General features: G+C 43.7%; 1 pseudogene; it reads right to left on the reverse strand.

Moving 5' to 3' along the window:
• Positions 1-8,795: 8,795 nt before the first annotated feature.
• LOC128564180 (uncharacterized) lies at positions 8,796-8,943 on the reverse strand (annotated as a pseudogene).
• Positions 8,944-14,311: the final 5,368 nt, after the last annotated feature.

The following is a 14,311-nucleotide window of genomic DNA, read 5'->3' on the forward strand; positions in this document are numbered from 1 at the left end:
TTTCATATAATTTTGTATTTTGTGTCATAGTACACTGAAAAAATTTAAATATTCTCATTATCTCATTGAATATAATATTCAAGTCCAGGTGCACCTAGTTCCTGCCTGTAATGTCTTGGGAGGCTAAGGTAGAAGAATTGTTTGAGGATATAAGTTCAAACCCAGTCAGATCAACATAGCAAGACCCTGCCTTTACAAAAATTAGAGGCGATGCATGACTGTAGTCCAGATAGTTTGGAGGCTGAGGCAGGAGGATCTCTTGAACCCAGGAGTCTAATGTTACAGTGAGCTATGATTGTACCACTTGACTCCGGCCTGGGTGAGTAACTCTGCCTATAAAAACAAGAAAATGTATTATATTCCATGATATGAGTATAATAAATAGCGCAATAATTCCACAATTATTGAAATTTTCGTTTTTACGTCCCCTTTTTGGTTTCATGAATAGCCAACTAGTGCCCATCTGTGAGGCAGTATAATGCCAGGAACGCGATGTGTGGGAGCAGTTATACCCCACAGTATCCAATTTGATCCATAGGCCACTTGGCAGTCACACATGTTGGGGGTAGGAGAAGCATTTCGCATTTGCATAGATCTTGAACTATGTAGGACTTACTGCTAAAACTGCATTATGAAGTCAAGGGCAGAGCCCCAAATCTACAGATGTCTGTGCCTCCTAGTTTCCAGAAGGAAATATTTTTAAAGGAAAACTTCATTGAGGATGCATATCAAAGGGAGGAGAGAGTGGAAGCTCTTGGCAAGTGAAGGGCTGCAGAGTTTCAGAGAGACATGAGAAGTTGGGAGACAGTTCAGAGGACAGCTATCACCTGAGAAAGAGTTTGTAATGATGGCTTAGGAAAAAGCTGGAGGAATATAGGAAGTGTAAACACCTGACACGAAGAGACTGCATATAGGAAAGGTTAAATTCACATGGCCCATGGAAGACTCAGGTAAGGCTGCTCAAGACCAGATTCTGCCTGAAGGCTTTGACACTCCTAGGTCCTTCTTGCCCCCATAGGCTGAGAGAGTGAACAGTTTATCGCACTGTGAGCTATGCCTGCCTTGGAGGAGCCACAGACCTGTAAGGAAATTAATGTAGAGGCCTGGGACTATCTGTTTCTTAGGTACAGTTAGAAAAAAAAAAAAGTGTGGTCAATACAATGAATGGAAGATGGCCGTAATAGGGGAGAATTGATTGCTAAATTTCAAAATATTGGACTAATTCATCAAAGCATGTGTGTGTATGTGTGTGTAGAGAGGATGTCAAGAAGGATGTCTTGAAGGAAGCATTTCTAAAATTCTTTCCTTTTCGGTCTATTGAGAAACCTGACAGGGCGTGTTAAGGAAAGGATGGCCCCTTAACTTGTGGAGTTTAAGCTTCACTAATGTTAGATATATAAGTGCTCTAAATTTACCTCCAATATCACTTGAAGTGTTTTTTTATTTATTTTAGTATCGAAATGTTGAATAATATTATTAGTTTTATTTGAGTCAGCTCTGATTGAAAACAATAAAGGATGACTTGAAAACATGTACTATTCAACATAAGACTAATTGTAATAGAACTTTAGGTTTTATATCTAGGTTAGAGTAAGGCAAAAAATTTCTGTAGATAGGACAAATTTGAGGATCTGTGTAATCCTGAAAGTATAAATGTCTGGGTAGAAGCAGAAATTCCAGCTCTTTCAGACTTCGAAGGTCCAAGTCAAAGGCTGCACAAAGCAAAGGGGGACTCAGGTAATAGCTGGGTTACATATTAAATAAGTGGAACATTTTTCTGAGGCAAAGATGTAAAATGTGATAGCAGGGGAGGGAACAGGGACCCAGAAGTCCCAAAAGGGGCAAAGGATTTGCTGGGATGGTGGGTGGGGGCTGTGGCTGCCCTCCTCCTGATGTCCCCTCCCCACCCTCAAAACCCCTTTGTGACTCTCCTGTGCTGTGTGATGCAGGCCTGGGGCTACAGCCAAGCCTGGACACCCTCAGCACTCAGTTGCTTCAGGCAGTCCCACTCTCCACACAGTGCAGAAGAGTTTCAGTTTTCTGAACAACCATACTGAGCCCTGGCTGAGTTCTGCTTCTGTTTCAGATTGTTCCTTTTGTACCTCTGCTACCTTGTGTTGAAAGCAGTTTCACCAACCTTGTGGGAAAGCTCAGACGTCCAAAAGGTAAGGACCACACAAGAGAGATTCCCTATTCGTGTTTCCCATGCCTGTTCCCACATTTCTAAATGAGTCTGATTGGCTTGGAGAGTGATAGAACATCACTCCTCCAGGGGGAGAGGTTGGGCAGGGCTAGGGTTCAGGAGCATGAAGGCTTCCACTTTAGGCTCACAGGCTGCCTATCTGGGTGTGGCGGGGGCTTCTTGGATAAATCCCCAAACACGTTACTTCGTGATTCTGGATTGGCATATTGAGAAAATGACACTCGGTTGTCATTTTCCCATATTAGGTATCATTCAGCCAACCCTTGCTTCATGTGGAACTGCTCAGGAGAGCAGTGTCCAGACCATCCAAACTCTGTCCTCAGAATACAGGGTCCTCTGAGGGAGCAGATGTGACTGTTGGTTTCTGATTCTGTGCTCTCCTTGAGCAGAGGACTTCTGGGAACACCGGGAGGAGATTCTACAACAAAATCCTCCTTTGATTTTCTCAAAGAAGGAAAATGGGAAATATTCTATCACTTTTAAAAATGGATAAGAGGAACACCTTTCTATTTGTCAAAATGGAGAGGAATGTTATTCTTGGATAACAAGCGTCTGAGCCTGTTAGGGAAGAGGTGTGAGAGAAGCGAGTCTCAGCTTCTCATTCCTTTCTTTTTGTTCTCAGCAGCATCAGGGCAGAGCCAAGAGGGGAAAGGAAGGTGGAACATTGAAAGGTAAGGTTCTGTGTATTTGACCGAGCTTCCCAGTGGTGAACCTTCCTGTTACTTCCGTGAGGCGCCAGGTCCTTGCTAGCAGGGGATGTCAGTTGCTAGATACGGTCTCTCTGTGAAAAAAGAACCCTTCAAGGAAGGCTCCTAGCAAGATATTAAGCAAGGAGACACTTCTCAGGGTCTCCGTTTTGCCCATCTGTGGGCAGGAACAAGTGACTGACCTGGGCCCTGGGTAATCCCCAATAGGTGGCCAAGGGAGATGTCCAGGAAAGACTACAGGTTGGTTTGGAGTCAGCACTTCTGTCTCCTGACTGTATCAGCACTTTGACTTCCTGGGTGCTCAGTTTCCTCTTTGAAGTAACCACTGATGTCTGAGCTTTACGTGGTGGTTTTGAGCAGCATGTGGGATAATGTACTTCAGAAATGAAACCACACAGACTTGAATCTGTTAATATTACTGCTGATCATTTCAACTTATCGGCTAATGTTGTGCAATCAGAGTTTAATAACCCAAGGTTCTCCCCTAAAGGGACTCCAGTATAATCCCTGTGCTCCTATCTTCCTTACATATCACTTACTCTCCAGGTTTGCCCGTTTCGGAGAGTTACCTAAAGAGAAGCAGAAGAGTGAGGGAAGCTGAATTCTACTCTGAAAAGGTGATGAGTCTTTCCATGTGTTCTCTGGACCCTTTGGAAAGCGTGCTCTATACATTTCATGGATTTAGTGCATCCTGCCATGATCATAGGAGCGGATAGTCGTTGCAAGGGGATGTGAGTGGGGTTAAGCGACGGAGTGTGGGGTGAGGTGAGGGGGAGCAGGCTTCAGGTGGCCCCTCCCTGCTAGACCAGAACGCTCCCCTTTTCTTGCCCTGGTCCTAGCCACAGCTTTGTGCCCCCTGACTTCTGTAGCCCCCACGCTAGCACCATGGTACCATCCACATTCATCAGCTGTGTATCCAGACAATACTCCTTCACTCTATCCTCTGTACTCCTGGGAAGCACTCGAGAAGAACTAAGGCCTGCCTGTCTGTCTGAACCTTCTTCACCTCCACCCTCCATTTTCTCTCCTGACCTGAGGACCCCATTATGTGACTCAACTTCACCCTCACCACTCAGTCACTCTCTGCTCCCAATGCCTGTTCCTCCCTTGGATTCCACATTCCCAGAAGACATTCCGCACCCCAGCCTCTTGCCTCTCTTCCCCTCCCAACATGGGACACTCAGAGAGCAGATGTTGTTCTGTAATCAGAGGTGACTTTCTCTCTGAACACTGTCAAGTTATTTTGAACTCTGCTTTTTCCAGAGATGTCCATCTCTTACCAAGTTTATCCCAGAAAATGGTGCCACGGATTCCCACATTTATTATCATGAACCAACAGGCTGTCTGCTCCATCACCAGCAGATGGCACTTTAACTGTGACTCAACCTGAGGCCTTCCATCTAAGGAAGCTTGTTCTAAATAAGTTCTGATGGTGATGATGAGCTATCCACTATGTCCCAGCCATCAGAGGCACTGACCCTCCAAGCAATGTCATAATTCTCCTGCGGGAGCTTCCTCCTTTGGAGTTTATTCCCCTTCACCTTCTAAGGCTTCATTTGTGGGACACCCTGCAACCAACCTTGTAACATCTGTTAACCTCTCCCTGCCCAAGTTAATGTTCTGGCCCTCTTGGAGAGACAAGTTTAAAACCACAGTGATTTCATGATGTGGAAGGAAAAGGCAAAGAAAACAGGTTCTTTCCCAAAGCAACTTAGGCCAGACTCCCGAGTACCAAAATTGCCATGTATAATGTGCAACTTTTTGCCCCAATTTTTGAGGGTTAAACAAGAATGTGCATCATATGTGGGTAATACAGCTTTGGAGTCGGGGTGTCCAATGGGCCTCCAGGAGCTGTTGTGCTTTCCTTCTTGGGTCTACTGAGTTTGTAGTGCTCCAGTCTAGGAGAATCCAAGATGTGGTGGGAGTGAGCCAGTGTGGCCTCCCAAGGGAGGGGGCTGTGGTGTGGCTGGCTAGGCAGGCCCTGAACTTCTGGGGTGGAATCTGTAGTCCAAGGTGTGGCTGCCCATAGGGGGTTGGGAGCCCTGCACAGAGGGTTTGGGTGCCCTGTGCAAAGAGGGTTTGGAGCCCTGCACAGAGGGTTTGAGTGCCCTGTGCAAAGAGGGTTTTGAGCTCTGCACAGAGGGTTTTGTGAACCCTGTGCTGGCCTCAGGGACCATCATGGCTGCCATTGGATTGAGCAGTTCAGAATCTCCTGCCCCAGTGGCCACGTGTGGGAAACTTGTTTGTGGCCTCTGAAGTGGTGAGGAGCGAATGGCTCCCGGGATCAAGGGAAGAGACAGCCTTGACAGAGTGGGTGGCTGTGGAAGAGTGGCACAATCTGCATGTTTACAGAGGAGTGTTAGCCCTCCCCACATGTGTCTCTTCTGGCCTAGAGCTGGGTTGTGTTTTACAGAATGTTTGGGCCAAAAACTTGGGTGCACAGCATACATGGCAGAATGTTGTCAAGTTTTCATGGACAATGTTAGTATCATTTGCCAGCAAGTATAACTCAGCAGATCCCCTTCCTTTGTGAACCAGCAGAGGCAAAGCAGAGACCCACACATGGACAGCAGCTCCTGTGTCCTAAGACCTTTGAGGATGACACAGAGCAAAATACATCTAGCTCTTTTGGCATCTCCTGTCACTTCAGAGTGAGTCCCTGCCCTTTGTTGTGCTTGTCCCAGGTGGCTGTTCCTCAACATCTTTGTTCTTCAAGCTCCAATACATTCACAGCTGAAGAATCCCCACTAATTAACCGTCTCTAACCTCTCTCCATGTGTTAAACCCTGCCTAGTCTCCAGTCCTTAACCCTCATTCAGGTCCAGTCTCAGGCCCAATTTTAATTCCTGCTCCCAGTCCTATCACCTGTTTCCCTATACAAGATTAAGTTCTGGGGAGCATGTTTTCAAAAACTCCAGAATGAGGCACAGTGTGTTATGCCATCTGACATTTCCCACCTGATCTGGAATGTGTCACAGAAAGAACAGCAATTATGTGGGGTTTACACTCTGTGATGAAGAAATCCCTGGAAGACTTTTGTCCTCCGTTTGGCAACATTCCCCAGCCAGTGCTCCAAGGTTGTATTCTAACCCCCATCCTTCTGGAGATTTTTCTGTCAGCACTGAGATTCTGAAGAAAACAGGGCAGCAGCATCACAAAAGAATTTTGGAGTCAGCCAAACTGGAAGCATCAAAGAGAGATGCTGAGAAATGCTTCACTTAACAAGGATTACTCAGAAGGATCGGAAGCTTAGCCTGAGGTATGGCCGAACAGATCATCTGTTGAGTGATCTAGAGAGGTCTTCAGGTAAGGGTCTGGGTGGGTCTAACTCTGTGAAAGGCCTAGGAAATCAAAATAATTCACGACCCTCAAAAGTGAGCTTACTTCTGAATCAACTGGAACACATGGGAACACCAAATTCTGAAGGTGGGATTTCCAAGCTCCCAGCTAGAAGAAGCTTTAAAGCTAGTCATGTAGAACAGTTTGGGACAACAAATTCACTTGCCAATTTGGATTATCCCCCTCCTTCCTCCTTACGTGTGGTGAAAGGAAGGACAGAGAGCCCTAAGACAATCTCCATTTTATACCAAGCATGAGAAAACAGAGAACTTACACTTAAGAATGGCAGGCAGACTCTTCTGTGCACCTCTCATGGAAACATAGACAAGATGCATGAGGACATGTGTAGGAACACATATCTTCCCCATCCCTGTCACTGAAGGGATGGCCTCCTACTGAAATCACATTAGTTGTTGGCAGTGAATTTCTAAATGCAGAATAAAACAGAAGGGGCAAGAAGATTCTCTAGAAAGGGCAGGCCCCAATTGCGTCATGACCATTCCCCACCCATGGCCAACAGGGAGCCTGTGCCCCATCCATGACCCCATGTAGGTTTCAAGTTGGCCAGGCGCCTTCCGGCCCCCTTACACTGCTGAGATTGCAGGGTCTCTCTGCTTCCCTGCACTTCCTGAGAGGAAAATTCACTCCCTTAAAATAAGAATCAAAAGATTGTTCCCAATAAATATTCTCCTAAGAGTAATGTCTTTTCTCTGTGCTGTCTTGGGGGCAGAGGTTTTGGGGAACCTAGAGTGTGTGCTTAGTCAGGAACGGTAGGAGTTCACTTCTTCCTAGTTGCTTCTTTTGGCCTCCAAAAGGTGACCAGTGCCCTGGAGCTGTTGTCAAGGAATGGATATTATGTCCTGCCACACCCTCTTCCCTGCCTGAGGCAGTTTGAGAAGATGGGCTGCTTCCCATCTCTTGGCCTACATGGAATTATATTGTAGCTCACACCTTCTCTCTCATTGTGACTTTTATATCACTTAGAGCAGCAGTTCTCAACCTGTAGGTCGTGACCCACAGGATCTGTATTAAAGGCTCAAAGCATTAGGAAGGTTGAGAGGATTAAACAAGATTGGTCTTCCATATCTGTTAAAGCAGGACAAAGATAGGTATGTATTACCGAAAATAGTGGTTTAATCATGTCTCAGAAAAAGTGTTCAGTGAACAGAGTATCACACAGGTGAGTGAGGGCGGGTGGGAGTGGTTGAGGGGTTATTGCTGTGGTGGACACTGAGCTTTTTGAAGGAGGATCTGAAGAAAAGTGTAGATGATACTAAGGAACCGGTTATGGGGGGCATGCTCATGTGCCGTGGAAGCACACGGTTACTTGGACCTTAATGGTGTGGTTTCCTGACTAGAAAGTGAGGAACATAATACCACAGGCTTAATTGATAACTGGGTTTCTAATGTGGCCAGTATTGGGGCGGGTAACATGCAAGTTATCCTGGAGGTAAGAGGTGAGACAAAGAGAGCATTGCTTGTGTGGAGCCAATAAACAAAAGTTTATGGGAGTTGGGAAGAGGGAGTCAAGGGACATTTATCATGCTGAGAGAAAAAGAGATTCAGGTTAGAGGAAGCCAAATAGTTAAGTGGATGCAAGTCGGGATTGTCTTTAACACTATTGTGCTAATGTTGTTTAATTGCCAAATGCTGCTTGTTGCAGCTGATTCATTTTGTGTCTACCTGCTCTTTGATATAACAGTAATTTGTAGCATCTAAACCTGTGTTGTGTGCCAGGTCACCAGCCCAGGTCTAGCATTCTCATCCCTCCGCAGTCTAAACTCCATGGCCAGTCACCCTTCCGGCAAAGTCTGAACCCTACGACAAGCTACCCATATTTTCACTCCCTGTTTCCTAATAGCCAAGGTATAGTGAAGAAATCACACAAGGCAGGAGCTGTAATTCATGATTCTGCATTTCATTTGGACTCCCAACAATCCTGAGTGGTCCTGTCTTTCCCATGACTCATGCCAGTGTATTCAAATCTTTGCCACTCCTCACAAACTCACCACAAATCTCTACATTAAAACTCTCCTGGTAACCTGGGTATCACTTCCCCCTTCATGGAGAAATTTAAACCCATAGGAACTATTTCCTCAATATTTTCCCTTGGACATCATTTCCAGGAACCGGCCTACTTTCTGTTCTGTTTCTCACAAGACTCAGAAGCAAAGTGCACCTGCACCCAGTATGCCCTCATCCTTAGGTTCGACTGTCATCTTAGTTGTATTGATCACCGATTCTTTCAGCTACAGAATTTTCTCTCCAATATCTGCCTCAACACCAGCTCTTTCCCATTAACTGACACACTATAGTCTCTTTAGACATTCAATAAATCCTTCTCCATCTTTAATCACTTCTAGCTACGATTTGATTTTTATCTTCCTTTCTCAACCAGACTTCTTTATAGATATGTCTGGTTACTGGACCCAAAGTTACATTTATTACGTGCAAATATGATTGTGTTAATCTCTTTATTTTATTTTTTATTTCAAAATAATATGTGGCTAAAAATTTTTATTTTTTTATTTATTTATTTTTTTTAATCGGGGAAAGCGCTAACACAGTCCCCCACTACCACAAATTATGCAGTCGAGTTTCCCACATTTGGGGAAATCGCAGGGGTCAATGGATAAGCCTCGCCCTGGGAAAACCACCTTCGTGATCATTGTATCTCCCCTGCCAGGTAAGTATGTGGTTAAAAATTTTTATATTACATTGTTCTCACTTCCAAAGAAAGTTCAAGTCATAAAAGAACCCCTCACCCAGGGGCCATGATATCCGACCACATATTGTGCCCATTAGGTGAGATGTCCACATACCCTCCCTCCTTCTGTCAATTGTCCTGCCTTCTCCCCACTTCTTCCCTGCCCCCGTACTAGACTATATTTGTGTTTTATTGTTCATGTGAGCATGTAATGGTTTATGAATTTGTTCCAGTTAGTTTTGCATACATTGGACGTTCAATTTTCCATTATTGCAATACTTTACTAAGAAGAATGTATTTCAATTCCATTATAAGGAGAATTCTCAAAGATCTGAAAGTTGATCTTCCATATGATGTCTCAACTCCATTACTAGGTATCTACCTAGAAGAACAAAAATCATTTTACTACAAAGACATTTGCACCAGAATGTTTATTGCAGCTCTATTTATAATTATGTATCCCTTGAAAATCACTCCCCCTCTCTCCATCACCTAACTCATAATGTCCAAGCTCTTCATCATGGAGATAACCTCAAAGTCAGACTTCAGACAGTGGAGGGCAGCTTCAGGTTTCCATTCCCCTCCCCCATGCCTTTGTAAATAGTTCCTTCATTGAAGTTCACTTCTATTACCTTTTGATGATTCTGTTGTCTGTGAGGATTCTTTTGATAAATGGTATCTGGAGTGAATGCAGGTATTAAACCCACAAAAATGGAATTATGGAATTGGGTTATTTTAAAATTTAATATAGAAGGAATCCTCTCCTTCCTGGGATAATGGCTCAACAGTGATACATGAAATGCAGTGATATTCAGAAGATCATCACTGGTGGTTGAGGATAAAGTGAGGGTCATGGGACAGCGATGGGGAGATCCAGGGTCTGTGGCAATTAGAATTTGTCAAGACAATAGTGGTATAAAGATTGTAGTACGAACTGGTTTCTTCTAGATGACCTGAAAATCAGCATAGGGAAAGTAGATATTAAAGCCAACCAAACATATACACAAGGAAAATAAGGAAACCTCCAGGGCAAGTTGAAAGGGTCAATCTTTTCTTTGTGGAGGAGATCAGGATGAAAACCAAGTCCTGGGATTGATGGTGAGGATGTAAAAGTGTAGCCCCAGTTTGGTGCTGGATTCTGCCAGGGCTCATCCCCACGTCAGGCTGAGATGGGGAAGATGTAGGCCGCTACAAGGAGGAGTGCTGAGAACTTTGTAACCCCTGTCTCCCTGACCCCCATCCTCCCGGAATTTCCTTTGCTGTGTTAGGGAATCTCACCCTCACTGTTAGAAGAAAAGTCTTTCAGTGACAGCACCTGTGTCCAGTGCTCACAAGCTGAGGTGATTCTCCTCACATCGCACCCTACCTCCCCTCATTGCCTGTCTCGGCTCTTGAGTTAGTTCTCAGCATAGCTAAGATGGGGTGGTACCTGTTTCTGGGGAAGATAGCCTATATACGGATGGAACTACAGGGTGTTTTCAATTTACAACAGCAGGAGTAGAAGCGCGTGTGTAGCAGTGAATTCTGAGGATGTGTAGTGCATTTCTGTATTGTATGTTCCTCAGCATCCATTGTGAATATAGGTCCAACCTTCTCATACTGGAAGCAGGACACAGTTACCCTTGACATAGTTTCTGTTCTCCACCTCCTCCCAGTTCGTCAGTATGGTCAGTCCAGATATCTTTAATACAATCCGCTGCTGGTGAGCACCTCCCTCTGAACGTTAACTCCATAAACCTGACTCATTCCAGTGACACCCACATGCCACATGGCCTGTGCATACGTGCACAGTGACCATCTCTTGGTCATGGTGTGAACCCTTGGGATGGGCACCTGCTTGCTCTAAGCCCAGCTGTTAGAGATCCCCATGGAAAACCTGCTTGAGTAATGTCCCGGACCCTGAGCCCAAAGGCCCCTCTCTGTCTTTCTCAGCACTTGCTGGCTCTGCACACTGTCGCTGTGACCTTCCTATTGGCCCTAACTGCATCTCCTCTTCCTTCATGGGCTTATAAGTCATAAACTTCTGTCATTTCGTGTTTTCCATATTGTTTGTGTTGCCCCCTCTGTGTCTCACTTGGCTGATATCCCTGCCCTGACTTTTATCCTGGACAAGGCTCCCCTAGAGAGTGGTTATCTTTTTTATTTATTTATTTATTTTTATTTTCAAACTTTATTTCTGCAAAGCCAGTCAACAAGCATTGGAAGGAAAAAGTGTAAAAGTTATTCTTGCATATTTGGGGAGAGTGCCTTTCTTAACAGGAATAAATTTAACACAAGGCAGAGGAACAAAGACCTCTTCCAATATAAATAATTCCAATATAAATAAGTTTCCTGTGAGAGGCATACCTGGTCACAGGTCAGATATGTAGGCATTGGTCCTTTCACCCAGATAAAGATGTTCCCCACGAAGTCATATTGTAAACGTCCATAACCTAATCTCCTATAGCCAGAGCAAGGCAGGGCTAGAGCTTGTAGCCACTCTCCTGAGAGTCACAAGGCCAAAGTAGAGAAGATTATAAAAGGTTGTAAGATGAAGTGGGATAAAACATAAGGCCATCAGTACAAATTTATTTACATGGGTGTACTCGCCCAGAATCTTGGATTTATTATGCAAGCTCAAGTGCTCGGGAGAAGCAACAAAAGTCTGTTGGACCTGCTGATTGAGACCTGTATTCAATGGTAGCCCCTGTAAATGAGTCCAAAGTATTATAAGTCCTCTTGCATTCTGTGACCAAAGGAGACTGAAGAGAAATGGAAATATTATAAGAACTTATGTGCATATTCTCCACATCACTTTAACCACAGCCCCCAGCCTCAGAGAGCCTGAGCAAAGCGCCCTGGAGTCAACGCATTAAGAAAGGCTATACAATTATCCTTGAAGACCTACATCATGTCCATTCTCTGTAGGCCAGGGACCATGGGTGGTTGTAACAATAATAACTAACAGAACCTGAATTTGGTGACAAATGTGGTTTTTTTCTAGGAATGAGTGTGTTTTAGAAAATCAATCAATTCAACACATTAATGTTCAACACATTACCAAAATAAAGGAGAAAATCTAATTATCTCAATGGAGGTTGAAAAGACACTTGATAAAATTAAGTAATCATTCATGACAGAAATGTTCAGCAAACTAGAAAAGAAAAGGAAACTTTCTTAATCTGATAAAGAGTATCTACAAAAATCCTTCAGCCAAATCATACTTAATGGTACAACATTGAACACTTTCTTCCTGGCATCAAAAAAAGAAACACTAATTCAATTTGACCTTTTCCTGCACATTTCCAGAAGGCACGAATAATGTTAGAGATATTAATACTGGAAAATGAAAGAATAATTGAAAGTGTTATTAATCACAAGGGACTTAATTGTGTGCCCTGAGGAATCTTCAAGCAAAGTACTAAAATTAATGCGTGAATCTGAAAAAGTTGTCTATAAGTAAAATAGTTAAACATTGCATTTCTATGTATATATATCAATTATAAACACTTTAGAAATGAAATAAATAAAAATAGCATAAAGCATCAAACATTTATGTAAGCTCTAACAAAAGATATAAAGATTTCTCATACTGAAAGCCGAAAAAGAGAAAATGCGGAGAGAAATTTAAGACTTCAAAGAATGGAGAGATATTGGGTATTTATTAATTGAGTATATGTAATGAAAATTGTTACAATGTCACTTATTACTCGAGTGAACTATGGAGTCAATGCAACCCAAGCAAAAGCTCAATCTTTGAGGAGAAGAGCAGAGTCAGTAAACTCATAATACCAGATTTGAAGAATTAAAGTTAAGATTTTTTATTTAAATTAGTGTGGTATTAATTGAAACTAGTATTAAAGTGGTGTGAACTAAGAGAATTCAGTCCAGAATTCAGTTCCCTCTCCACTCAATGTGTTGATTTAATGATAAAACTTTCATGACAATTCAGTGGAGGAAATAAAAGTAAATAATTGAACATCTATAGAGAAAAAAAATCTCTTTCTAACATGTACTGAACACACACAAAAAAAATCTAAGATGGATCACAGGGTGAAATGTAAAAGGTAAAATAATACTTCTGAAGAAATCATAAGATAATATCTTCATGACCTTGGGGTATACCCAAATATTCCTCTCCATCACTTTGGGATTGGTAACTTGTGTCTTATTTAGTTCATTTGGTGAGGTCATGTTTTCCTGGATGTTCTTGATGCTTGTGGATGTCTGTTGGTGTCTAGGCTTTTGTTGCAGTCTGGGCATTTGTACCCATTCTTTGGTACCCATGCTTTTTGGTATTCAGAGGGATTTGAGTTTTGTGATGTAAGTCTTTGGTGACTTCTGTTATGTCAGCACTAGGAAGTGCAACAAGACAAGTAACACCATGACTCTGGCCGCCTACTGGTAGTACCGCCTTGGTGGGCCTAGGTAAGTCTGGAGAGAATTCCCTGGATCACCATCTCACTGTCTTTCTTCACTTTCCCCCAAACGGAAGGAATCTCATTCTCCATGCCGGGATGCCTAGAGTTGGGAGAGTGATGATGCAAGCCCTTCCCGCAGCCACCACTGCTCTGGTCACAAAAGACTATGTAGTCTGGAGACTGCTGGTGTTTATTCAAGGCCCAAGTGCTCTTTAGTCAGCAGGTGATGAATCCTGCCAGGGCTTGGTCTTTCCCTTCAGGGAAGCACGTTTCCTTCTGGTGCAGGGTTAAGTGTAGTAACGTCATCTAGGAGCTAAGGCCTGCAATCATGGACTTTAAGCATCTGTGTGGTACTTTATTTTATGGTGTGACAAAGTTCCCTGTGCTCTTGCCTTTACTTATCCCAAGCTTCTCCCTGAGCTGCACTTCCTGGAGTTGAGGTAGGAGTTATTGTGAGCACTCCCTTGGCCACCACAGCTGGTATTCCAGCTATGTGCACCCCAAGTCCATTGTATCTAAGCAAACAGCACCAAGACTTGCCCAAGGACCACAGTCCTTGTGGCCTGACTATCTTTCACATTTATTCCTGGCTTCAGGCCACTTCCATGAGCTAGTGTAGCTGGAAATAGCTACAACTCAGGTTCTCACTGCAGGGGTAAAAGATTCCTTTCTGGGGCTGGTCTGCATGCTCCCTTCATGGGTGCCAGCAGAATTCTGCCCTGTCTTGTTCTCCTGTAATAGGATGGCAATGAGTTCCAATGTGAAGTCCTACAGTCCTGTGCCCACCTTTCCCCAGGCATACAGATTCTCTCCCCACTCAGTGCTAGCCTGACACCTGTGGAGGTAGAGGAGGTGTTTTGAGGTTTTGTGGTCTGAGCAAACCATCTTTCTTACCTTCTTCAGTGACTCTTTACATGTTATGATGATAAAAGTAGTTTCTGTGATTGTTTGTCTG

This window comes from Nycticebus coucang, chromosome 13, assembly GCF_027406575.1.
Source record: "Nycticebus coucang isolate mNycCou1 chromosome 13, mNycCou1.pri, whole genome shotgun sequence".
Taxonomy (NCBI): Eukaryota; Metazoa; Chordata; class Mammalia; order Primates; family Lorisidae; genus Nycticebus; species Nycticebus coucang.